This window comes from Schistocerca americana, chromosome 1, assembly GCF_021461395.2.
Source record: "Schistocerca americana isolate TAMUIC-IGC-003095 chromosome 1, iqSchAmer2.1, whole genome shotgun sequence".
NCBI classification, from domain to species: Eukaryota; Metazoa; Arthropoda; class Insecta; order Orthoptera; family Acrididae; genus Schistocerca; species Schistocerca americana.
In genome coordinates this window covers 1,138,416,982-1,138,444,363 of record NC_060119.1, presented here as the reverse complement: position 1 = coordinate 1,138,444,363, position 27,382 = coordinate 1,138,416,982, and the positions used below count along the sequence as shown (strand labels likewise).

The 27,382-nt window shown below is 43.6% G+C and overlaps 1 non-coding gene across 1 annotated transcript; it reads right to left on the bottom strand.

The window, feature by feature from the left end:
* Positions 1-23,231: 23,231 nt before the first annotated feature.
* Positions 23,232-23,306, bottom strand: Trnas-cga. The gene has a single exon. It is a non-coding gene; the product is annotated as a tRNA-Ser (tRNA).
* Between the last annotated feature and the right edge of the window lie 4,076 nt (positions 23,307-27,382).

Here is a 27,382-nt window from a genome sequence, read left to right as displayed (position 1 = left end):
ATATATTAATATCACATTGAAATACTAACAAACTCACCATTTTATCATCTAGATTCAAATGCAGTTGACAATGAACGGTTACTGCTATGCATTTGTGTAATGTCTTAATCACCTGCTGCAGACATCCAGAGACATTAGCTTCTTGGAAGACATTTCGCATGGTAGCATCACGGAAAGAAGTGGAACGTTTCCCATAAATCAAATAAGTCGGATTCTGGAATAGTTTCTTCACAAGGGCACAGTCCATTTACTTCCCTCCGTTGTCTAGCTTTCATCGTCTTCTGTTCCTAATAACTGCGTAGACATTGTGGGGTAACTTGGAATCAGCACAGTTGGAAAAATTTCCCAGAAGTATTGATGTCACCCTTCACTGCCGGTAAAAGTTAAGGCAGTGAAGAGGTGTGCCAAGTCGGTTGTATGCAATCAACACAGTAATATGATTCGATGTGAAGACATTACTGAATGGTGGAAAGGAATCATTGGGCATGTCCATGGTTACACTGTAAATGAAAGTGTTCGATTTTTTTGTGTACTTAGATGTTATAAACTACCTTGCATAATGGTTCACTGACAATAAACGTAAGAATGTCCAACTCGTATTTTATCGAACCTTAATACACTACTGGCCTTTAAAATTGCTACACCAAGAAGAAATGCAGATGATAAACGGGTCAACTGCTGTTTGTGTATGAGAAATCGGTTGGAAACTTTCCTCATGTCAGCACGTTGTAGGTGTCGCCACCGGCGCTAACCTAGTGTGAATGCTCTGAAAAGCTGATCATTTGCATATCACAGCATATTCTTACTGTCGGTTAAATTTCGCGTCTGTAGCACGTCATCTCCGTGGTGTAGCAATTTTAATGTCCAGTAGCGTATTTTTGCAAGATGAAATTAGTTCAGCAAAAAGTTAGTTTATGTGAAACACTGATCTCTACTCATCTAATTGTTCGATGGCGTCGTTGTTCATACGAGTTTAGTAATTCTCGACTGCGTGTTTAAATGCATGCAAATTCTCGATAGCATACGACAACGTTAAGAGCTGAACGGAGCCTAGCATTCCCGAAGTGTGGCGGGCAAGCCTACTAGTGTGACGTCACAGGTTCACTGCAGGGCCCACATATCTCGTTGGCCCCGGTGTGAAGTCAGCGTGACTGTAGAAGAAGGAACATGTAATGCACCCAGGAATATTATTATATCTGATCGTTTTGATGGCCCGTATGTTATGGTATGGAGACGCATAATGGTGCATAGCAGTAGTGGCTTGCAGAAACACTGTACGCTCATCAGCCAAGTTTATTGTCGCACTGAACTCCTGCCCCATATCCGTTCTTTCAAGTGCTCAATTTCATAGATGATAACATGATTGCATCGCACAGCGCAAACGGAAGAAGAAACGGTAGAAAATCTGCAAGTGGACTAGTGTACGCGTTCCTCTGACAAATGCCATCGAGAACACACCGACTGAAAAAGTCGTCACTGTTGCGACGTATTCAGCGCAGCGGAGCACAGATGGTGCCGCCTAAAGGATGACACCTGGTGTCGAATAGAAACAGCAGCGGCCTTCGACGCGTGAGGAACATCCAGTGGACCTACTTGCCGCAGGACACCATTTCCATGTCCTGGAGTTCTTACCTTCTCGGTCCGTGCCATCAACAGCGGTAGTAAAATCGAGTAGTCTAATGTGTTAAGCTTGTTTAGAAATCATTCAACAGCCAAGACCGCATAAGATATTTTCTTATTTAAGACAACAGGTTTCTTAGCAACAAATAATCATGAGTTAATAACGAGCATCAAAACAGATACAGGGATAAGTTAACACAGGGTTGTCGTAGCGAAATTGAATATTGTAACCCCCAAATCCTCCGAAAATAAACGAAAAATACACCTACTCAAAAAACAGATAAAAATTCACTTGACGCCTTCCTGGGAGACAATCTTTACCCCTTCCAAATTAATAATATAAGTGTACACCAGATGTGGCTTGAATTCAAAGAAATAGTATTGGCAGTAACTGAGAGATTTATACCAAGTAAATTAACAAACGACGCAGCTGATCCCCCTTGGTACACAAAGCGCTTCGAAACACTGTTGCAGAAACAACAAAACAAACATGCTAAATTTAAACAGACGCAAAATCCCCAAGACTGGCGATCTTTTGTAGAAGCTCGAAATTTAGCGCGGACTTCAATGGGAGATGCTTATAACAGTTTCCACAACGAAACTTTGTCTCAAAACCTGGCAGAAAATCCAAAGAGATTCTGGTCGTATGTGAAGTGTGTTAGCGGCAAGAAACAATCAATGCCTTCGCTGCGCAATAGCAATGGAGATATTATCGAAGACAGTGTTGCCAAAGCAGAGTTACTAAACACAACCTTCCGAAATGCCTTCACAAAAGAAGACGAAGTAAATATTCCAGAATTCGAATCGAGAACAGCTGTCATCGTGAGTAACGTAGAAGTAAATATCCTCGTAGTGGTGAAGCAACTTAAATTACTTAATAAAAGCAGGTCTTCTGGTCCAGACTGAATACCAATGAGGTTCCTTTCAGAGAATGCTGATGCGTTAGCTTCATACTTAACAATCATAAACACCCTTTCGCTCGACGAAAGATCCGTACCCAAAGACTGGAAAGTTGCACAGGTCACACCAATATTCAAGAAAGGTAGTAGGAGTAATTCTCTTAATTACAGGCCCATATCGTTAACGTCTATGTGCAGCAGGATTTTAGAACATATATTGTGTTCGAACATTATGAATTACCTGTAAGAAAACGGTCTATTGACACACAGTCAACATGAGTTTAGAAAACGTCGTTCTTGTGAAACACAACTAGCTTTCACTCGCACGAAATTTTGAGTACTATCGGCAACGGAATTGAAATTGATTCCGTATTTCTGTGTTTCCGGAAGGCTTTTAGCACTGTACCACTCAAGTGGCTTGTAGGGAAACAGCGTGCTTATGGCATATCGTCTCAGTTATGTGACTGGATTTGCGATTTCCTGTCAGAGAGGTCACAGGTCGTAGTAGCTGGCAGAAAGTCATCCAGTAAAACAGAAATGATATCTAGCGTTCCCCAAGGTAGTATTATAGGCCTTTTGCTGTTCCTTATCTATTTAAACGATTTGGGAGACAAACTGAGAATGGTCTTAGGTTGTTTGCAGATGACGTTGTCGTTTATCGACTAATAAAGTCATCAGAATATCAAAACAAATTGCAAAACGATTTAGAAAAGATATCTGAATGGTGCGAAAATTGGCAGTTGACCCTAAATAACGAAAAGTGTAAGGTCATCCACATGAGTGCTTTAAGGAATCCGTTAAACTTCGGTCACACGATAAATCAGCCAAATATAAAGACCGTAAATTCAACTAAATACCTAGGAATTACAATTACGAACAACATAGATTGGAAGGAACACGTAGAAAATGTTGTGGGGAAGGCTAACAAAAGACTGCGTTTTATTGGCAAGACACTTAGAAAATGTAACAGATCTACTAAGGAGACTGCCTACACTACGCTTGTCCGTCCTCTTTGAGAATATTGCTGCGCGGTGTGGGATCCTTACCAGACAGGACTGACGGAGTACATCGAAAAAGTTCAAAGAAAGGCAGCACGTTTTGTATTATAGCGAAATATGGGAGAGAGTGTCACTGAAATGGTTCAAATGGCTCTGAGCACGATGGGACTTAACATCTATGGTCATCAGTCCCCTAGAACTTAGAACTACTTAAACCTAACTAACCTAAGGACATCACACAACACCCAGTCATCACGAGGCAGAGAAAATCCCTGACCCCGCCGGGAATCGAACCCGGGAACCCCGGCGTGGGAAGCGAGAACGCTACCGCACGACCATGTCACTGAAATGATACAGGATTTGGGCTGGACATCATTAAAAGAAAGGCGTTTTTCTTTGCGACGGAATCTTCTTACAATATTCCAGTCACCAACTTTCTCGTCCGAATTCGAAAATATTTTGTTGACACCGACCTACATAGCCAGAAACGATCACCACGATAAAAGAAGGGAAATCAGGGCTCGTACGGAAAGATGTAGGTGTTCGTTCTTTCCGTGCGATGCGAGATTGGAATAACAGAGAATTGTGAAAGTGGTTCGATGAACACTCTGCCAGGCACTTAAATGTGATTTGCAGAGTATCCATGTAGATGTAGATGTAGATGAAAAGAATATGTTATCATCTTCAGGTCTTAAAATCTTTTTGTTGTAAACATGTTCATTTTACGGTGAAATCACACACTACATGTCAGTTGAATAAAAATAGCACATTACGAAAGGTTTGCTATGGCTAAAATATTTTAAAAACGTAAAGCACCTTGTGCAACAGGCTATGTGCATACACAAATTGTTCATAGTTGCTTGTTGCATTATACAAACACGGTAGACGGAGGTACGACTGTTTACATGAGCTGGACATTTGTAAACAGCAACTGTGAACAATATGTGTATGGGAATTGTCTGCTACACAAGGTCCTTTATGTTTTTTAAATATTTTAGCGATGACAAACATTTTGTAATGTGCTATTTTTATCCACTTGACATCTTGTGTGTGATGTCAGCGTGAAATGAACATGTTTTACAACGAAAAGATTTTAAGACCTGAAGATGACAGCACAGTCTGTTGAAACCGGTTGCTTGGATAAAAAAGTATTTTATACAACCTTGGCTGTTGAATAGTTTTTAACAATCAAACAGACCACCCTTCAGTTCTCTCAACATGAGAAAACTCAGTTAAAGTTGTTTGTTCGACTTGTGTCGCCTCGATCTTCACCAGTAACCGTCTGTCTGGGGTTGTGGATCTAGGTGTACCTCGCTAGTTGCGTAGAAGTACTGTATGACCTTGATTATTATTCACAAAGGCCTTCGTTATCAATCAGAAAGTGGTTGATGCAGCTAGCTTAAGAAAGATTGATTGGCTCAAGAGCTTACGAGCATGATGGCCCCGTTGCAGTTAGTCTGCTGTATTTAATCGGCGCTCAGTTATACGACAGTTCACGAACAATATTGCACAACTTTTATTTGTCTTGAGCTCTTGGTAAGCGATGAATGTGTTGCTAAGAGCTGATGGTTGTTTGATAGACTTAAATACCACCAGTGTCTCTGATAACCTTTCCCATGGATGGATTCTAGGGGATTTAGAGATTATGAATTTTAAGGATACCATTTTATAAAGCAGTTTATGGTTGTTTTATAGTGCATTTCGTAAAATTATGTTAGGTTCCGTTCTCCTATCCGTCGAGCGAGTTATGAAGGCCATCCATGTCTCCGAGAGCGTTTTCCTTGGATGGATTTTAGTGGCTTTATATGTTGTGTCTAGACAAGACAGCCTAGACACAATGAGAGGAAGCCGAAAGGCACGCGCTTAAACTCACGCAGGCTGGCGTGAGGTCTGAAACAGGATACGTAATGAATGCTATGAAGAAAATTACGTAGCTTCTGGAATACTTAACTTTAATCCACATTTGTAGAACATCGCTCTTGATGATACATTAATAGAATCTCAATATCAATTGAATACGGCGCCTTGCTAGGTCGTAGCAAATGTAGCTGAAGGCTATGCTAACTATTGTCTCGGCAAATGAGAGCGTAGTTGTCAGTGAACCGTTCCTTGCAAAGTCGGCTGTACAACTGGAGCGAGTGCCAGTACGTCTCTCTAGACCTGCCGTGTGGTGGCGCTCGGTCTGCTATCACTGACAGTGGCGACACGCGGGTCCGACGTATACTAATGGACCGCGGCCGATTTAAAGGCTACCACCTAGCAAGTGTGGTGTCTGGCGGTGACACCACATTATAGATTACGAATTTTGAGGCAACGGTATTATTAGGCAGTTTATTATTGTTTTTATAGTGCATTTTGTACAACTATTTTAGGTTCTGTTCCTGTATCTGCCGAGCAAATTATGAAATATTTACGTAATTGTTTTCAATTACATTTGGCTTTGTAATGTAACGCTGTCACGATTATATGAGAGTTACCTAGTTACGAATTTTGTTGCTGTTTTGTGGGAGCCTTTTGCAGTAGTACAACTGAGCGATGTACTTTTGATGAAATGCGATTTGGAAGGAATGTGTCACACACACCTCGACCTAGCCATTCCACTAATTTACACGGTATCAGTGGGATGCGTCTGGGGAGTGGATGTATTGGGGAGACGTGCTGAAGTACGTCCAGATGCACCAAAGACCATCCAGCCATTACCAACGGCGCTGGAGGGGGAATGGAACACACTAACACAAGAACTCCTAACCACCCCTGTGGCCAACATGGGAGCGCATATCGATCGAGCATTATTGTGTGTGGTCATCACATTCATTATTAAGAACTATGAAATGAAATGGAACACCTACAGCTGTCCTTACGATGTTATTAGTTATATGGATACCAGTTTCGGTGCTTCAGTGCGCCATCTCCGGACCTTAACTTATGCTGGGAGGGGGGGAGGAGGGGGGAGGAGGGGCTTAGGGCTTAACTCCAATCGTTCTGTGAGTGAACAAGCTGTGGCGGGAGATTAGAGCGGCAGTTGCCCGCCACAGAGCACGTGGCTGGCGGTTGCTACGGGGCCGGGGCGAGCGGCTAGCGTCTGCACGGCCTTGGAAAAACCCGAGCGTTTGGCAGGGTCGCATATGGCCGTGTCTGTGCACTTCGAGAAATTTATATGCCAGAGAAACATTGATAAAAACAAAACTAAGAGTGACGCTGAGGTGCGAGTTGGCACTCGTGGAAAGTAAAATATGTAAAGCTAAATTATCTAGACGCGCCACAAAAATATGCAATAGTTTAAAAGTTATTGTAGTCTTAAAAATCGTAAATTTATGGAAGTTCAAAAGCTAATATCTCAGCAATGCTTTGGCCGGTAAATATGAACGAAGTGTCTACGGATGCGGCTAGTAGACTGCATCGAGCAATGACAGCCGATTTAGCAAAGAGTGTGCCATGTTTGAATGAGAGGTCGGAATGTCGGATTCGACAGAGAGAAATTGTGTTTTTGGTGATAAATAAATCTAAACAGACGAAACTAGTTTAAAGAGGTAGATGAGTAATTAAGTATGTGTTTTTATTTGTTTATTTATGTTTAGTATCAAAAATCACCGGCCGTGGTGGCCGAGCGGTTCTAGGCGCTATAGTATGGAACCGCGCGACCGCTACGGTCGCACGTTAGAATCCTGCCTCGGGCTTGGGTGTGTGTGATGTCCTTAGGTTAGTTAGGTTTTAGTAGTTCTAAGTTCTAGGGGACTTATGACCTCAGAAGTTAAGTCCCATAGTGCTCAGAGCCATTTGAACCATTTTATCAAAAATCTGGGAACAGGCAAAATCACGCGACAAGAACGTTACTTGTAAAAAACTGTGGCAGATACAGAAAATTGGACCTTAAATTGTTACTGCCCGAAAATTTTCCATATTTTTCAATGTACCACGTGTTTTGTGTTCAGTTTTAGAATATTGGTAATTTTTGTCAAACATTGTTTTGAGTTATGCAGTCGTTTCGAAGGTGGATAGGGCGGCCATCTTTGAGGTGTTGATTCTGAGCGACGCTAAGAGCAGGACGTGCCGCGCATCTGGGGATGGTAGTGGGTTGATAACCACGTTCGAAAGCGATCAAGTGGAGTGCAATATAGTGGTTTAGGACAGCAGACAAGAGCGTATTTTGTGAATTCTGAACAGACTATCGAGTGCCGTGATCGCGACATATGAATGTTATAGTGAAGCGTTGTAGCCACTCAGACTGCATTTTAAGTGTTTACTCAATATACTGAAGACTATTGGTGGAGAAATAGAAATAAACTACTTGTTCAAATTATAAATCAACGTGAGTGACTCTATATTTTTTTAAATTTCACCGCAATACCTGCCTGCATTGTTTTGTTTTTAATATTTTATTTCAGTTTTAAAAATTGAGTTAACGACAGGTATGAGCGGCACCCTATGACGAAAAACGTAGCCAAACACTGAGACCAGCCACATCCCTGGGTCACTCAATTAAGCTGAGTGTAACAAATATAAATATTTTCGTGCCACAGCACGTGGGAGGCTCGAGCCAAACTATTCAAACTTCAATGTGTAGTGCCCCGTACAGTCGTAGAACACACGATTCCATCGGTGGCCAGCATCAATGAACTGGTTCTCTCAGGCTACCTGTGTCTCCAGCTATCAACTACAAAGTTGATTGTTGATGGCTCGAGGCACAACATCGTCGTTACAGGTAGCCTGCGAGAACCAGTTCATAGATGCTGGCCACTGATGAAATCGTGTATTAGAGTTAACACCGTCAGCGTCAGTTAAGGCCTGAAGACGATGCACCGCCGGCCGGTGTGGCCGTGCGGTTAAAGGCGCTTCAGTCTGGAACCGCGTGACCGCTACGGTCGCAGGTTCGAATCCTGCCTCGGGCATGGATGTGTGTGATGTCCTTAGGTTAGTTAGGTTTAATTAGTTCTAAGTTCTAGGCGACTGATGACCTCAGAAGTTGAGTCGCATAGTGCTCAGAGCCATTTGATGATGCACCGAAGCGTCGAAACTGGCAGCCATATAATAAATAACATCGTAAGGATGGCTGCAGGTGTTCCATTTAATTACATAAGTGTACAGCCAAAGCCCGTCAAACCTCCTATTAGGATGATGCACATACAAAATCTTATTAAGAACCATGTCCTGCCTTTTTATGATGTCCAGTGGACCATCTCAAATCGCGGTGAGTTCAGTGTAATTATTGTCTTTGTAAAAAAAAGTGTTATTTCTGTTCGTCTGATAGCGTATTTCTTCCAGTTACCTTCTGTAGTATACTGCAGCAGTTCTCTCCACGTGCAGTCCACGTTTTATCGAGCTATGTTACGTAGCAGTGACAAATCATCGAAAGCTACTGTCGTCCTTAAGTTTTGCACACCAGAGTACATTCCAGACTGTACCCTAGAACGAAAACTGGACAGTACTGCCGTTACAACCTTCGGCGCTTCTTCATTAGGTGAAAATACGCTGAACTCGACACGAAATTAAAGTCTGAGAGACGCCCCAATGAACGTTAAAAGCGTAATAGCGCAAACTGCGACGGAACGGGATGAGGAATCATAGTCGTAGAGCAGCCCTAGCGCTGCAGACGTCAGCGTTGCTCTACTCAGGTAATGGAATTAGTTCTGTAGCACCGAGTGTACATTGCCGCCGGTACTTTATCTCTAACTATAATTGTGCCTGAAAGCTCAGCCATGTTTGCGATGGAACTCAACGATGAAGGCCAGCAGACGTCAGCAAACTACCTCTGCTTCGTCGTCCGTATGATTAAGCTCTGGAAGGCAATACTGTAATGGTACCATGAATCCACACCCCCTTATCCTTTAGAGAACTGAACTCCCACCTATGAAATAGTTTTAAATGCCTCGTTACTTAATAGATGACTCCGTGTGTTAAATTTATGACGTTAAGTATGAAAAGTTTAATGACTGTAACCATAATTATGCCGGTTTCATTAATTTGACGCTATTCACCCATGTTGACTAATAAAAAAAAGGCGTAACCAAAACTAGTAAGCGAGAATAAGTTGAGAAACTGTTCGAAATTATGTTTTAAGTTTGTTGACAGTGGTTAAGCGCTCTCATCAAAAAACTGGATGAGTACAGTCCGCACTATCTGCGCTCCGTGTTAAGAAAAGCTACCCTGGTGTCCAAGATTAAAGCAACAAACGGAAATTTTGCAAGGTTGCGTTTATTTTGCCACAAAACAGTGTAAACAGGTGATAATAAAGTAGAAACGATGCAAAGAATAGAGAACGTAATCAACTGCAACATTCAGAAAGGTAGACAAAAATGTTCTTCGTTGTTTTTTTTCAGCTTAACGGATTTGCACGCGCATTCCGGAACTGGTTAATGTGCGCAGTATGCGGTGTGATCACCTGTGTCAGCAATACAGGCCTGACAACGATGGGGGATGCTGTGAATGATGTCATAAAATCTCATGTTGAGGCAATAACGCCCATTGTGCATGCGGAGCTGCCCGCAAGTCTTGTAGAGTGGTTGGTGGATGCTGACGTGATGCAGTGTGTCTCCCTAGTGCATCCCAGACATGGGATTAAAATCTGGAGAACGAGCAGGCCACGCCATGCGTGCAATATCTTCCAAGAAAATATCAGCTACCCGTGCTCTATGAGGTCGAGCATTATCGTCCATCAATACGGAGTGTGGGTCCACAGCACCTCGCAGCAGTCGCACAAGAGATCCCAAGATCTCGTCACGATACTTGACAGCAGTTAAATCTTGCTGATTCACCGGTACAGTTTCATGAAGAGGTGTTCGAGTGGTCAACATAATCCCTGCCCACACCATTATGTATCCTCCTCGATATGTCTCTTTCCGTAACGTTTGGGACCCGAAATCGTGTTCCACGTATCCTCCAGATGCGAATCCGTCGAAAATCACTTTGCAGAGCAAATTGGGACTCGTCTGTGAAAAGAACATTGGCCTACCGTTCGACCGTCCAGGTGGCAATTTGATGGCTCCACTCTAGATGTTCTCTTCTGTGAAGACACGCCAGAGGTAAACATAAAGCAGGTCTCCGACAGTAAAGACCACTCTGCTACAGCCTTCTGTACACCGTTTGCCTAGATATAACACGTCCAGTGGATGCTGCGAGGTCATATGCCAGTTGCAATGCTGTACTAGGGCAGTACGATCGTGCCCTTACAGCCAAATAATGGTCCGCTCTTTCTGATGTCACACATGGTCGGTCCTGTCCTGGTCTCCGGAATACAGTTTCAGTCTCTATAAAGTGTCGCCCTACCTGAGAAACAAAAGAAAGATTCACATTAAGCCATCGTGCCTCATCATTTTTCTCCTGCTTCCATTCTTCCTATCACCCTCCACAGCAGTGAGTGTGTAGGCATCTCCTCTGTGCTATTCTGCACCGTCTGTAACTGTCTACACAGCGACTGTGGATACGGAGCTACCCTGCAAACACTACCCCGCTTGATAGGTGCCCTGACGCTGGCGTGGCTGTCCGTCCACCGGAATGCCATCTTCCGTGCGGAACACGATCATAACGACATCTGTTGAGTCTTTGTATGATTGTATCGTGAATTAGACACAGGACGGGGAAATAGTGGTATGTTGTTTTAATTTTGGACACCAGTTAATGGTTAAGACGTCATATTTCCCGAACTATGTGTCTTGCAATGACATACTTTTGTTCGTACTTTTATTGGTACATGTGCATACTGTCCACAAAATGTGTTACGAATAGTGTTAGTTGTAAAGAACTGATAAATTAAAACATCATGCCAGATGCTGAAGTTTTACTGTACGAATAGCAAAAATTTACCAAGCGATAAACTCTTCTCCTGACAGTATTTTGCTGAGACAGATAGCGACAGATAGTTTCTAAAAGGTTTGGAATTACGTGTAAACTTTGTCGGAAATCGTTAAGTGCCCTCATTCTCAACTACTGTAGGCATATAGTCGGGGTAATTTCCGCGCAGTGAGTTATGCTGGCTCGACACATACACTCCTGGAAATGGATAAAAGAACACATTGACACCGGTGTGTCAGACCCACCATACTTGCTCCGGACACTGCGAGAGGGCTGTACAAGCAATGATCACACGCACGGCACAGCGGACACACCAGGAACCGCGGTGTTGGCCGTCGAATGGCGCTAGCTGAGCAGCATTTGTGCACCGCCGCCGTCAGTGTCAGCCAGTTTGCCGTGGCATACGGAGCTCCATCGCAGTCTTTAACACTGGTAGCACGCCGCGTCAGCGTGGACGTGAACCGTATGTGCAGTTGACGGACTTTGAGCGAGGGCGTATAGTGGGCATACGGGAGGCCGGGTGGACGTACCGCCGAATTGCTCAACACGTGGGGCGTGAGGTCTCCACAGTACATCGATGTTGTCGCCAGTGGTCGGCGGAAGGTGCACGTGCCCGTCGACCTGGGACCGGACCGCAGCGACGCACGGATGCACGCCAAGACCGTAGGATCCTACGCAGTGCCGTAGGGGACCGCACCGCCACTTCCCAGCAAATTAGGGACACTGTTGCTCCTGGGTTATCGGCGAGGACCATTCGCAACCGTCACCATGAAGCTGGGCTACGGTCCCGCACACCGTTAGGCCGTCTTCCGCTCACGCCCCAACATCGTGCAGCCCGCCTCCAGTGGTGTCGCGACAGGCGTGAATGGAGGGACGAATGGAGATGTGTCGTCTTCAGCGATGAGAGTCGCTTGTGCCTTGGTGCCAATGATGGTCGTATGCGTGTTTGGCGCCGTGCAGGTGAGCGCCACAATCAGGACTGCATACGACCGAGGCACACAGGGCCAACACCCGGCATCATGGTGTGGGGAGCGATCTCCTACATTGGCCGTACACCACTGGTGATCGTCGAGGGGACACTGAATAGTGCACGGTACATCCAAACCGTCATCGAACCCATCGTTCTACCATTCCTAGACCGGCAAGAGAACTTGCTGTTCCAACAGGACAATGCACGTCCGCATGTATCCCGTGCCACCCAACGTGCTCTAGAAGGTGTAAGTCAACTACCCTGGCCAGCAAGATCTCCGGATCTGTCCCCCATTGAGCATGTTTGGGACTGGATGAAGCGTCGTCTCACGCGGTCTGCACGTCCAGCACGAACGCTGGTCCAACTGAGGCGCCAGGTGGAAATGGCATGGCAAGCCGTTCCACAGGACTACATCCAGCATCTCTACGATCGTCTCCATGGGAGAATAGCAGCCTGCATTGCTGCGAAAAGTGGATATACACTGTACTAGTGCCGACATTGTGCATGCTCTGTTGCCTGTGTCTATGTGCCTGTGGTTCTGTCAGTGTGATCATGTGATGTATCTGACCCCAGGAATGTGTCAGTAAAGTTTCCCCTTCCTGGGACAATGAATTCACGGTGCTCTTATTTCAATTTCCAGGAGTGTATATACAGTTTCTAACTGTGCTACTAGTCTTACTGTGATATACCTTCAACGTTATATGAGTAGATTATGACACCATTTTAAATTTTTAATTTCGGCCAATAATTGTAAGAAATACTGAAAATTATAATTTTTGTTTCCTTGTAATCTGTTATATAGGCAACTTCTAACTTGTATCCGGTCTCTGATTGACTGCTATCATGGTTTAATTAGGCAGATGTGTTCAGCCGTGACTCTAAAAGCTGTCAGTGTCGGTTTTAGAGATCTGAACTGTTCCTTCTTCTTGTTGAAGCAGCTTCTCATCACCAGCGTGAAAGTATTTCATCCCATCCCTTCCATAAAAAGAAAAAACAGGGAAAAAAGTTATTTTAGCATCGTTGGAGATAGAATCTGAGTTCTCCTTCTTGCTATCTGATACGAAGGTTCTGAAACGGAGGTAGTCCGATGCACAACCACTTGACATTTTTCTAGAGAGAGTTATCGAGGTGAGCAGTCTGTGGTACCAAACGCTATACTCTTGACACATTTAAATAGTTGCAAACGAACTACTTCTTGCATACAAATTAAGCTCTATGAATATCACAATATTTCTGCAGGGTGTTATCAAACGATTAACTCTTTCAAAAAATTGTATAGGGAGATGTACCACGTTCCGACAGCCAATGGAGTTCAAAAAAGACGTCTTAAGACTCCCGCTAGAACTGATATATTAACAACTTTAGTCATGATTAGTGTTGAAATCACAATTAGGTCTACAAACATTATCAACGTAATTCGAGACGAAGGTTGGCTGGCATCCAGACTACAGGCAAATGACAGGCCACAGTATCAAGCATCATTATTTTGCAACATAGTACTCTTTGTTGACTTAAGACGAACCAGTTATATAATCCCTTGTGTAGTGCGAAAGTGGCTCGCAATAAATCGCGGAAAACCATAAAATAATTTAACACCATAAAACCAATGGTTTAATGGTTTTCCGAAAGATATCAAAAGCGACTTGTGTACTATACAATATGCACTCATAACGCATTCACGCATGCAATTTTTCTGTAATACTTTTGGTACAACTGAAATAAAAATTATGTAATGTAGCACACGGCAGTGATATTACTGGACACTGTAGATCCTGTGCCACTGTCAGATTCCTAAATCAACATGCTTCTCAAGGTGAAAAAAAATGGAATTATTATTTAAATTAAAATAAATTTTTAATGTAATATGTTTCTAATTTGAATTAAAGTTCATTTCTCTTAGCCCCATGCAGATTCCTGACTCCATATAGATAGTCTTAAAAACTTGCACTTATGAATTTTTAATAGCTAAGGCAATAATTGTAAGATTTATATGTAAAACGTAGGGCACATGCAAAAGATAATTGATGCATACATATTTCACCTTGTAACTACATATCTATTGCATATGCCCAACGTTTTATGTCATAAACCTAACAAGATGTGTCGTAACTACGAAGATTATTCGGAAAGTGAGGAATGATCGGTCGCGAAATGGAAAATACAGTTAAAATCTGATGAAGCTTTGCACAGATGCGTTGGGCACTGTGTCTAGTGTGCCCGTCGATTCCAGCATGTCGCTCTTTTCAGTTCTGACCTCAAAGTGAGAACGTAAAAATGGCTAGAAATTAGCATCTCCCACCGTGTATGAGGGCCTGGCGAAAGATTTCGCCTGAAGCTAGGAAATCCACGCAACATAACTGTCATGCGGTTCCTTCTTCACAAAAATTCTCGGCCGCACTCTGCAGGGGCAATGAAGGCACCCCTGCAGCGCTTTCGATGGGAAGTAATTGGCTACCCCTGAGGTTCATCTGTGCTCAAATGAAGCGCTGGCTGTGAAGACAATATTTTGACATAGACAACAAGCTGCAGACCAGAGTAGAAAATTGTCGAAAATCCCTGGTGGCTTTCTTCTATAACGAGGGAATTGAAAAGTTGGTACAATGCTACGACAGATGTCTAAGTCTGAGCGGCGACTGTGTAGAGAAGTAGCTGGAAGGTGTACCTAACCGTTGCAAACAAAACAGTTCTGATTTTCACTGTGGTTTCCATTTCGCGACCTATCGTTCCTTACTTTCCGAATAGCCCTCGTATTAAAAATACACAAACACAAAGCATCGGACTATCTGTAAGGGATTTGGAATCTGCCATCTCCATAGGGCTAGGAGAAATTATTTTATAGTATTTTAGTCCAATTTAAAAAACTGTTATATTAAAAACTTATTTTATCGAAATAATTGTGTTCTGGTGTGTGTGTGAAATTTCTAAATGGGTTTACACATTTTGATGAAATTATTATTTTCTTGTAGAAACAGTAAACAGCAGTTGCGAAATCGAAGGTATATTGTAACCCTTTTACCGTGGTTTCACTGTTTGTAAAAACGTCTTCCTCAAAAGGAAATGTAGCCAACTGGATTATATGTTGTGGCAGAGGTACGTTAAAATACAGCGGAAAGGCGTCAGTCAAATATAAAATTTCACCTCCGTAATAAATTAAAACATGTACAACATGTTTGATGTAATGTGGTATTACCTAACCACTGTTGTAACTTTACGAGTATGTAGGCGAGCTATTTGCCCCCCTAGTATTGATACTGAGGAGAGCTGAATTTGCTTGCTGGGGTGCCTGCACGATGACGTCACAGGGCTGCCCCTGGCGTGTGCTGGTGCAGAGATGAGAAGCGTCGCCTGAAACGGGCAAATCCCAACGCTGGGAATTTGGACAGCTGTCGCTCGCATTGCCTTTCTGCAGAAGACAGTGTGCCAAGAAATGGCAGAGTGTCAGGCAATCTTAAAGTTTGAGTGAGTAACAGCTCTTTGAGATTCGACAACAACTGATAGTCAGATATTAATGCAATCCTCAATACATCTATGATCTCACGAAAATGAGGTACATCCAATGGGACAACAATATTTCAATATCTTTAAAACGGCAGCAGTTAATATCTCCCAGCAAATAAACATTTTGACGATGAACCTCTGAACTAACAACTTTCAATTGCTTCATGCAATTGCAACAAACGACACCTCAGGCGATAGGATTGCACTATAACTATCATCCCTGAGAGACAGTTTTTGTTTACCAGGTGGTGGAATGATCATTGCAATAAAAGGGCACCGTTGATGTTCGCAACAGTATTACATAGCAGGACAGAAGACTAAGGATGTGCGCTGAAAATCAAGGTATAGACGATGATCCCACAAGGGAAGGGAGGGAGAAGGGAGGGGTTACCGACTGCATCTAATTGGCCATGGAACAACGAACAGTAATGGACCATGACAATGTCATCTTCGGATGGGTAATCTTCCTGTGTCATTATGACCGCTGGAAGGAGAGCTTGTTTAACGAAGCACGAACGGAGCGGCGACCTACGATATGGAAGTAATTTTATCCTACTGCTTTTCCCGTGAGGAACGATTTACTCAGAGTTTATGAAGCAGGGATAATTTGGACGTTTATTCACTCTATCGTAACAATTTCACAAAGGAAAGAAGTGCTGAGGATCAGCTTAATTTGCTCACCACCATGCGTTTCTGGAAGGTGTAGAAGTGTTAGCGTTCATCCACAATTTTCATAGCGAAGTTATTGTTCTAGCGTTTGACAGTACACTACGCATCCTGTCATTATTCGTTCCACAGATATCATCATAGACTGTATGTACCTGTTTTGGCAGGACTTAAGCTGAACCTTAAAGCTAAAAGATCCATCTGACCGCCGTGTCATCCTCTGACAGCAGAGTCGTTAGATTTAGTACGAGGGACGTGGGATCGACGCACCGCTCTCTCTCAGCTACTTCTCAGCCATGTATCTCCTCAACTGACATCACAAGCCGATGTTACCAAATATTTATTGACTGTGAATAACCACTTAAATAAAGCTTTAGTAGCATTGCCTGGCTAGGCAAATAAAGTGATGTTACCTTATCAACATTGCAAATTGAAGATACTTTGCAGTGTCTCCAGTACCGAAACAAGTAGGAGCATCATGACATGTACAGCGATTAGTGACCACAAAGTTGTAGCTAGACTGAATACCGCAACATCCAAACCCACCAAAAATAAGCGCAAAATACATGTACGACATCTGTTTAAAAAATTCCGAGGCTTTGTCCGCGAAATGTTAATACGCTTACCTTTTACTTATGGTGCATGGTCTCCTTCGAAACACTCTCCCCCACAATTGACTCACCGCTGCCAAAGCCGTTTCCACTACCGGCAGCAGTCTCGGATCGCACGAAGCGCCGTCTGTGAATTTTCTTTTATCTCGTCTGTCGTTGCAGATCTTCGTCCTTTCAACAGGTTTTTCAACTTTGGAAGTGAAAAACAGCCCGCAGGGGCCAGGTATGTGTGGAAAGTACGGAGGATGGGGCATCACAGTGGCTTCGTTTTTTATGCAACAGTCACGCACCAACAGCGATGAATGCGCGTGTGCGTTATCGTGATGCAAGAGCCATGAATTGTCTCCCACATTTCAGGCCATTTCCTTCTCGTATTATCTCGCAGGTATCGCAACACGTCCAGACAGTACCATTGATTAACACTTTTTCCCTGTGCCTCGGAGTCGAAATAATCCCACAAAGCCACAGCATGGCTTTGACATTTGCCCTAGCATAACGAGTTTGTTTTGGCCTTGGAGATCCTTTCTCTATCCATTGCGAAGATTGAACCGTGGTCTCAGCATCATAACCGTAAACCCAAGTCTCATCACCAATTACGATTCTCAAGGACCATCTCGTTCTCGTTTTCGCTGTCCAAAAGCTCTCCACAGATTGCGACGCAAAGGTCTTTCTGGCCATGAATCACGAGTCGGGGGACGAACTAGGCTGTAACACGATGCATTCCACGGTGCTGCGTCAGAATTTCATGACACGATCCAACTGAAATGTTACCCTTTCCGCAATCTCTCTAACAGTCAGTCTTCGATAGGCACGCACAATTTCGTTGACGTTCCTGACCTGAGTGTCGTCGGTGGACGTCGAAGGGCTTCCTGAACGAGGGTCATCTTTAACTTCCGTCCTGGCATTTTTAAACCGTGTAAACCGTTCCTAACACCGAGTACGGCTTAAGCACTCATCACCGTAGGCTTCCTGCATCATTTGATGTGTCTCTGTAAAGGCTTTCTTGCGTTCCAGACAAAATTTAATGAAGACGCGTTGCTTCTCTAACTCTGCCATCTCGAAATTCACAAACTGCGCGACACAAAGTTATACTCAAAGCAGCACTCAACAATAACTAACAGACACAACAATGAAACTTCCCGCAGCTACACGATAAACACAGGCGTGTGCAGGGATGTCAACCACATTTCGCTCCAACACACACCATTGGTGCGAAATTGCGAATGTACCGCAATTTTTTGAACGGACCTCGTATTTAAAAATTCAGATAAAAATTTGCTTGACACCTGCCAATGGGTCAGTCTCCACTTCTTACAATCTGACTATGTAATCGTTGACCAGATGTTGTTTAAATGAAAAGATATAGTACCGACAGCAGTTCAGAGATACTACCAAATACACTACTGGCCATTAAAATTGCTGCACCACGAAGATGACGTACTACAGACGCGAAATTTAACCGACAGGAAGAAGATGCTGTGATATGCAAATGATTAGCTTTTCAGAGCATTCACACAAGGTTGGCGCCGGTGGCGACACCTACAACGCGCTGACATGAGGAAAGTTTCCAAACGATTTCTCATACACAAACAGCAGTTGACCAGCGTTGCCTGGTGAAACGTCGTTGTGATGCCTCATGTGAGGAGGAGAAATGCATACCATCACGTTTACGACTTTGATAAAGGTCGGGTTGTAGCCTATCGCGATTGCGGCTTACCGTATAGCGACTTTGCTGCCCACGTTGGTCGAGACTCAATGACTGTTCGAAGAATATGGAATCGGTGGGTTCAGGAGGGTAATACGGAACGCCGTGCTAGATTCCAACCGCCTCGTATCACTAGCAGTCGAGATAACAGGCATCTTATCCGCATGGCTGTAACGGATCGTACAGCCACGTCTCGACCCCTGAGTCAGCAGATGAGGACGTTTGCAAGACAACAACCATCTACACTAAAAGTTCGACGACATTTGCAGCAGTATGGACTATCAGCTCGGAGACCATGGCTGCGGTTACCCTTGACACTGCATCACAGACAGGAGCCCCTGCGATGATGTACTCGACGACGAACCTGTTTGCACGAATGGCAAAACGTCATTTTTTCGGATGAATCCAGGTTCTGTTTACAGCATCACGATGGTCGCATCCGTGTTTGGCGACATCGCGGTGAACGCACATTGGAAGCGTGTATTCGTCATCGCCATACTGGCGTATCACACGGCGTAATGGTATGGGGTGCCATTGGTTACATGTCTCGGTCACCTCTTGTTGGAATTGACGGCACTTTGGACAGTGGACATTAGATTTCAGATGTGTTACGACCCGTGGCTCTACCCTTCATTCGATCCCTGCGAAACCCTACATTTCAGTAGGATAATGCACGGCCGCATGTTGCAGGTCCTGTACGGGCCTTTCTGGATACAGAAAATGTTCCACTGCTGCCCTGGCCAGCACATTCTTCAGATCTCTCACCAATTGAAAACGTCTGGTAAATGGTGGCCGAGCAACTGGCTCGTCACAATACGCCAGTCACTACTCTCGATAAACTGTGGTATCGTATTGAAGCTGCATGGGCAGCTGTACCTGTACACGCCATCCAAGCTCTGTTTGACTCAATTCCCAGGCGTATCAAGGCCGTTATTACGGCCAGAGATGGCTGTTCTGGGTACTGATTTCTCAGGATCTATGCACCCAAACTGCGTGAAAATGTAATCACATGTCAGTTCTAGTATAATATATTTGTCCAATTAATACCAGTTTATCATCTGCATTTATTCTTGGTGTAGTAATTTGAATGGCCAGTAGTGTAAATTAATAAGCGTTGATACAACTTCGCCATAGTACACAAAACAGGTCAGAGAACAACTGCAAGAACTACGAAAAAAGCATTCCAAATTTAAAAGAACGCGAAGTTTTATAGAAGCTCGAAATTCAGCGCTAATTTCAATGCGGGACACTTTTATTACTTTCCACAACGAATCTCTGTCTGGAAATCTGGCAGAAAAGCCGATGAGATTCTCGTCGTATGTGACGCACACCAGTGACAAGGCGTAGTCAATACCTTCACTGCGCGGTAACAATGGTGATGTTACTGATGAAAACGCCACTGAATCAGAGTTACTAAAAACGGTATTCCAAATTTCCTTCACAAAAGAAGACGAAGCAAATACTTCAGCATTCGAATCAAGAACAACTGCCAACACAAGTAACTTAGAAGTAGATTCCTCGATGTAGCGGAGCAGCTTAAAACACTAAAGAAAGGCAAGGTTTTCGGTGCAGACTGTATAACGGTCAGGTTCCTTTTAGAGTACGCTAATACAATAGCTCCATATTTAGCAATCATACACAATCGCTCGGTCGTAGAAAGATCCGTATACAAAGATTGAAAAGTTGCACAGATCACACCAATACCCAATAAAGTAATGGGAGTAATGCGCTGAATATGACTATCGTCGATTTGCTGCAGGATTTGGAACATATGCTATGCTCGAACATTATGAATCACCTCGAAGGAAATGATTTATTAACAAACAGCCAACTCGGGTTCAGAATATATATTTCTTGTGAAACTCAAGTGGCTCTTTATTCTCACGAGATAATGAGTGCTGCTGACAGAGGACGTCAAATTGATTCCATATTTTTAGATTTCCAGAAGGCTTTTTACACCGTTCCTCAGAAGCGACTTCTAATTACATTGCGTGCCAATGAATTATCGTCTCATTTGTGTGACTGGATTCGTGATTTCCCGCCAGAAAGGTCACAGTTCGTAATAACTGACGGAGCGTTATGGAGTAAAACGGAAGTAAAATCCGGCGTTCCTCAAGGTAGTGTTATAGGGCATCTGTTGCCCTTGTCAACCTAAACGACTTAGGAGACAATCTGAGCACTCCTCTAAAATTGTTTATAGATGACGCTGTCATTTACCGTCATGTAAAGTCATCAGATTACCAAAACGAGTTGCAAATGATTTACACAAGGTTTCTGTACGATGCAAAAAGCGAAAGTTGACTCTAAATCATTAAAAGTGTGAAGTCGCCCACATGAACCCTAAAAACAATCCACTTCATTTCAGTTACGTGCTAAATCACACAAATATAAAGGCTGTAATCTCAACCAAATACTGAGGTATTACAACTACGAACTGAGTATTGAATTGGAACGATCACGAAGACAATGTTGTGGGGAAAGCAAACCAAAGATGGCGATCTATTGGCAGAACACTTGGAAAATATTATAGATGTACTAAAGAGACTGCTTACACTACGCCTGTCCGCTCTCTTCTGGAATACTGCTGTGCGGCGTGGAATCCACATGAGATAGGATTGACAATGGACATAAAAAAAGCTCAAAGAAGAGCGATTCGTTTTGTATTATCGCTAAACAGGGGAGAGAGTTCCATGGGTACGACACAAGAACTAGGGTGGCAGTCATTAAAACGAAGGCGTTTCTCGCTGCGGCAAGACCTTCTCATGAAATATCAATCACCGACTTTCTCCTGAGCGAGTGAAAATATATTGTTGGCGCCCACCTACATGGGGAGAAATTATCACCATACTAAAATGAGAGAAATCAGAGCTCGCACGGAAAGATTTAAGTGTTCGTTTTTCCGCGCGCTGTTTGAGGCTGAAACGGTACAGAAATGGCTTAAAGGTGGTTCGATGAACCCTCTGCCAGGCACTTAATTGTGGGTTCGTGAGTAATCATGTAGTTGTAGAGCTAGAAAGTATAAATAAAACTGGAGTTTGTTTTGGATTAGTATAACGCGCTTTTCTGGCAGAGGGCCTTAATGAAAAGCACCCCTACGCCGAGGAAAAACTTTGTCCATAGTAATACAGAACTGACGATTGAACCTGAATAAGTGGTCCAACTAGCTAACCTAGACGTGTCAGTTAACAAATTAAGCGCGCCGTCAGTCACGTGTGACTTTAGGCCACTTTTTGTGTGGACGAAATCAGTGCCTGGGAACGGCAGTATCAACGTTAAAAAACAATGTTGTAATTTTATTAAGTTTATGAAAACATTCGGTACAACGATGTTGTTTAGATTAGCTCGTATGACAAAAGGTTAGTTAATTTTCTAGCTGCACTGCGCCCGAATGCTTTGGGTTAGTCTTGTAACATTCGAAACGGTGTCTGCGCACTTTATGCGCCTTTCCTTCCTTTATTTCCAACAGGTGTTTTCTTCTTCTTGTATCACTTTGTGGGATCGACTTCCATGCCTGTTGCACTGGGTCGGACGTTTAATGCTGGTTGAGATGACCTCCGATGATGTCCGACGTCCGATGATGTTCCATATGTGCTCGATTGGAGACAGATCTTGAGATCGAGCGACCAAGAAAACATGTCGACGCCCTGTACAGCAAGTTGAGTCACCCCACAGCGGCAAAAGGGCTGGCGTTATCCTGTTGGAAAACACCCCCACGAATGCTGTTAATGAATGGCATTACAACAGGTCGAATCACCAGACTGACGTACAAATTTGCAGTCGAGGTGCTTGCGTAACCACAAGAGTGCTTCTGCTGTCATACGAAATCGTAGTCCAGTTCGTATAAGTCCAGGCGTAGATTCAGTGTGTCTAGCACGCAGACAGGTTTTTTGCACGCCCTCAGCTGGCCTCCTTATAACCAACACACGGCCATAACTGACACCGGGGCAGAACCAGCTTTCATGAGAAAAAAAAAGCAAACCTCTAATCTGTCCTCCAGTGAGCTCTTCCTTGACATAACTAAAGTCGCACATGGCGGTGGTTTGGGGTTAGTGGAACGCACGCTACAGGGCGTCTGGCTCTGAGACGTCCTTGAAGTAGCCGATTTGTAACATATCGTTGTGTCACTGTGGTGCCAACTGCTGTGCAGACTGCTGCTGCAGATGCAGTACGATGCCACAGAGGCACACGCTGAACACGATGGTCTTCACTCTCGGTAGTGCCACGTGGTCGACCGGAGTCCGGTGAACTTGAGCGATCGCACGTTCCCATGACCACTGCTGTCAGAAGTCATGTACAGTGGTGACAATCCTGCCAAGTCTTTTTGCAATATCGGGGAAGGAACGTCCAGCTTCTCATAGCCCTATTAAACGACCCCGTTCTCAGTGAAGTGTTGATAATGGCATCTTTCCAGAATGAGATTTTCACTCTGCAGCGGAGTGTGCGCTGATATGAAACTTCCTGGCAGCTTAAAACTGTGTGCCCGGCCGAGACTCGAACTCGGGACCTTTGCCTTTCGCGGGCAAGTGCTCTACCAACTGAGCTACCGAAGCACGACTCACGCCCCCTACCCACAGCTTTACTTCTGCCAGTATCTCGTCTCCTACCTTCCAAACTACGCAATCCCTAAATCGCGGAATCTTGCCACTAGTAATACTAGGTGGCAAGGCTTCACTTTCTAATGGGGCTCCCACAGGGTTTTCACTCGCAGCGGGTGACCTCGCAGTTCCGAATAAGTACGCTGGCATGCGCAACAGCGGCACCTCCCATCCGTCGTCAAATTAAGATTGTAAAGAGTCCTCCCATGTCCGGCGCTCCGAAGAAGAAGAAGCTGCGTGATGTTGGCTACCTTGAGTTTGTTGATTACTATTGATAATGGTTTCATAACCCTGACCTGCTTGGACATGTTCCAGACCGTGCTGCAACATCGCCCCGCCGCCGTGGGTATAAAAAGAGGAGCGATAGCTTTCTTATTACAGTCGATGCTATTTCTGTGCCTGGAAACAGCACTTTGTGGACACTATCTTGTCTGTTTGGTCTATTTTGGAATATTGTGTTTCAGAGGAACCTTTTGCTCAAGGTAATTTGACTCATTTGCATTGTTATATAAAGATGAAAGAGAAAATGTTTTTAAATGAGGTACGGTCCGGTATTGAATTCATGTTCGGGAGTATTAATGGCGTTTTTGATGTTCAGAATTGTAGAAGTCGAAAGTCTGCACTTATTTACATAACTAAGTAGATAGTGTTCCGATATCGAATTGTAATGATTCGTGTTCGTCATTTAATGTTCGGTTACGAAGGTGGGCTGATAGAAGTACAAGAATTGATTATACGGATCCGTTCTTAGTTAACAATTGGTCAAGGATTCGTTTTATTGAGAAATATTTCGAATCTTTTCAGGCCAATCGGTTGGTTGTGAGGTCTCTGAGCCAGTGTCATCTCAATTACGATGGCTGGGCGGGGCGTGTTGTACGGTGGTATAACAAGGCCTTTCGGTCCACGGAGGTGCGTAAGAAGCAGTTGTACCTTTATGGCGATACAAATATTGGCAAGTCAACCTTAATTGAAGAAAATTCTTTCACGAAAGCAGCATGTGTATCTACCGTTTTGTTCTGAATTCGGATTTGGCGGGTATGATTCACGTGTACATAATGTAATAGTTTTTGAAGAGTTTGAATGGTCTAGATGGTCTACATTGAAGCGTATTGTTGAAGGAAGGCCTGTAACTGTAACTGTAAAAAATAAAGCTGGTATGGTTATAAATCATTGTGGACTGGTCATATTTGTATACCGGGCGTGAGTCGTGCTTCGGTAGCTCAGTTGGTAGAGCACTTGCCCATCGAAAGGCAAAGGTTCCGAGTTCGAGTCTCGGTCGGGCACACAGTTTTAATCTGCCAGGAAGTTTCATATCAGCGCACACTCCGCTGCAGAGTGAAAATCTCATTCTGGAAACATCCCCCAGGCTGTGGCTAAGCCATGTCTCCGCTATATCCTTTCTTTCAGGAGTGCTAGTTCTGCAAGGTTCGCAGGAGAACTTCTGTAAAGTTTGGAAGGTAGGAGACGAGATACTGGCAGAAGTAAAGCTGTGGGTACCGGGCGTGAGTCGTGCTTTGGTAGCTCAGTTGGTAGAGCACTTGCCCGCGAAAGGCAAAGGTCCCAAGTTCGAGTCTCGGTCGGGCACACAGTCTTAATCTGTGCAGATGATCTAGTAAAAATTTTCAAAACATTTTAGAATTCTATAATGGTACAATACGTGACGATCCGAATACTCTAGTAGAAACAATTACGTTGTTGCGGTCTGGTTTCCATAAAAGGAGCAACCATTTGGTCGTACATGAATTACGGAGTAGAAATTTCTGTCAGGTCCAAGATAAGCGCAACTTACAACATCAATACCAGCGAACATAGTTCATATAAAGGCTGTGAAAGAATTCGGAATTTCTGACAGTCCGATATCGCGAGAACAACGAATATTTACGGGCAATAAGGCATCACAAATACGAATAAACTCTACGTCATATGAGCCAAACGACATGCACAAGATAAAGCAATTTTTGAAAAATATGTTTTTGTATAGAAATGTGTCAAATGATTTCGATCAGAAGCTTGTTCAAAAATTTTCGAAAATGTCGAAAGATTTTGATCCAAAATCTAGAAATATGTCGAACGATTATTATGAGAAATTTACAAACATGTCGAAAGATTTTGATCACAAATTTTCACAATTACTCGAAGAACGAAAGAAAACTACGTGTAGGTTAGATGACCTGACCGGAAAGCAAAACTATTAGCAAACAGCACGTGACTAGTTACCTAAAACTGTTTGTACTATTCATACAGGTGCTTCAGGACTACAGTCAGTTTGCAACGAATTCCCCTACGAAGTGAGAAAACGGTCGGAAGAGACTGGGCTTATGAAACTGGAACAAAATCGTGTTGACACTGACGTAAAAACGTTCAACGACCGTGTGGATCTAGAGCCATTCAACAGTGACACCATACACGCGAAAAGTTTCTACTGAAGCATCAAACTTGTCGAAAAACTCGTGTTACTGAAATAAAATAGTTACCAAAGTATAGGCGGACATCAAAGCTGCCGTACAACGGATTTGTTGTGAACTGGCCACTGACAGATTTAGTTCGAACGAAACGACTACTCTTAATGTAGGAAACATGCAGGAGAGCTTAATAAACGAAAAAAAAATACCTTTTCACCTCCACTGATTCGCGTTACAGCTAACTGGTGGAAGAGATTCCAGCACATATAGTCAACCACCGACGCCCGTGGCAAGCCAAATGAGTCTCCCCCCCCCCCACTCCCACCCTCCCCACCCCCACCCCCACCCCCCGATTGCCACACACATCAGGGCTACATTCACTGGCAACATGACCCTGTCTTTCATCAATAACGGTAGATGAAAGCCTCTTCTGATATCGCCAATTTCAGGTGTTTCCTACCGAGTCAAAGACAGTTCATCCAGTAACTTTTGTAAGAGTGGTCCGTCAATTACTGCGGCGTGGCTGGACCGAATCACAAAAAGTAAGCTACGTGATAGGATTAACCGAAGAAAATGTATTGCTCTGGTCAGCGGGTGTAGCGGAACGTTGTCAAATATATCATCAGTCTGAAGTAAATGTTCTAGACAAATTTTGGGCTAACGGTGTGCAGGAAAGTTTACAGCATGATGTGTTCGACCGACAAACCTTTCAACATTGTTCAATGGGGAAGTAGATTGCCTCCGAATATGCGCGAAAATTTAGTCACAATACCATAAACACATCTTGAATATTTCCTATCTGTGTTGGACTCAGCTGACTTAATTCATGACCAATGACGAGGTAAATGAGGCAACACGACCACACAATCAAATTTCTAGAGTAATGGTAAAACACAACACCAAATAATAAAACAAAAGTATACATGGATGGCACTTCTTTGCGCCACCGCAAGACAACAGACCTCCCCAAGGTAGTGTTTGCTGTTCCTCATCTATATAAACGATTTAGGAGGCAATCTGAGAACCGTCTTACGTTGTTTGCAGATGTTGCTGCCGTTTATCGACCAGTAAAGTCATCAGAAGGTCAAAACAAATTGCAAAACGATTTAGAAAAGATATCTGTATCGTGCAATTGACCCTAAATAACGAAACGTGTGAGGTCAACCACATGTGTGCTAAACGGAATCCGTTAAACTTCGCTTTCACGATAAATCAGTCTAATCCAAATGCAGTAAATCCAGTTAAATACTCAGGAATTACAATCACAAAAACTTAAATTAGAAAGAACACATATAAAATGTTGTGGGGAAGGCTAACCAAAGACTGATTTTTATTGGCAGGACACAGAAAATGTAACAGATCTACTAATGAGACTGCCTACACTACGCTTGTCCGTCCTCTTTTAGAATAATGCTGCGTGTTGTGGGATACTTACCAGATAAGGCTGACGGAGTGCATTGAGAATGTTCAAAGAAGGCAGCACGCTTTGTATTATCGCGAAATAGAGGAGAGAGTGCCACGGACAAGATGCAGGAATGGGGTGGACATCATAAAAACAAAGGCGTTTATCGTTGCGGCGGAATCTTCTCACGAAATTTCAACCATTACATTTCTCCTCCGAATGCGAAAA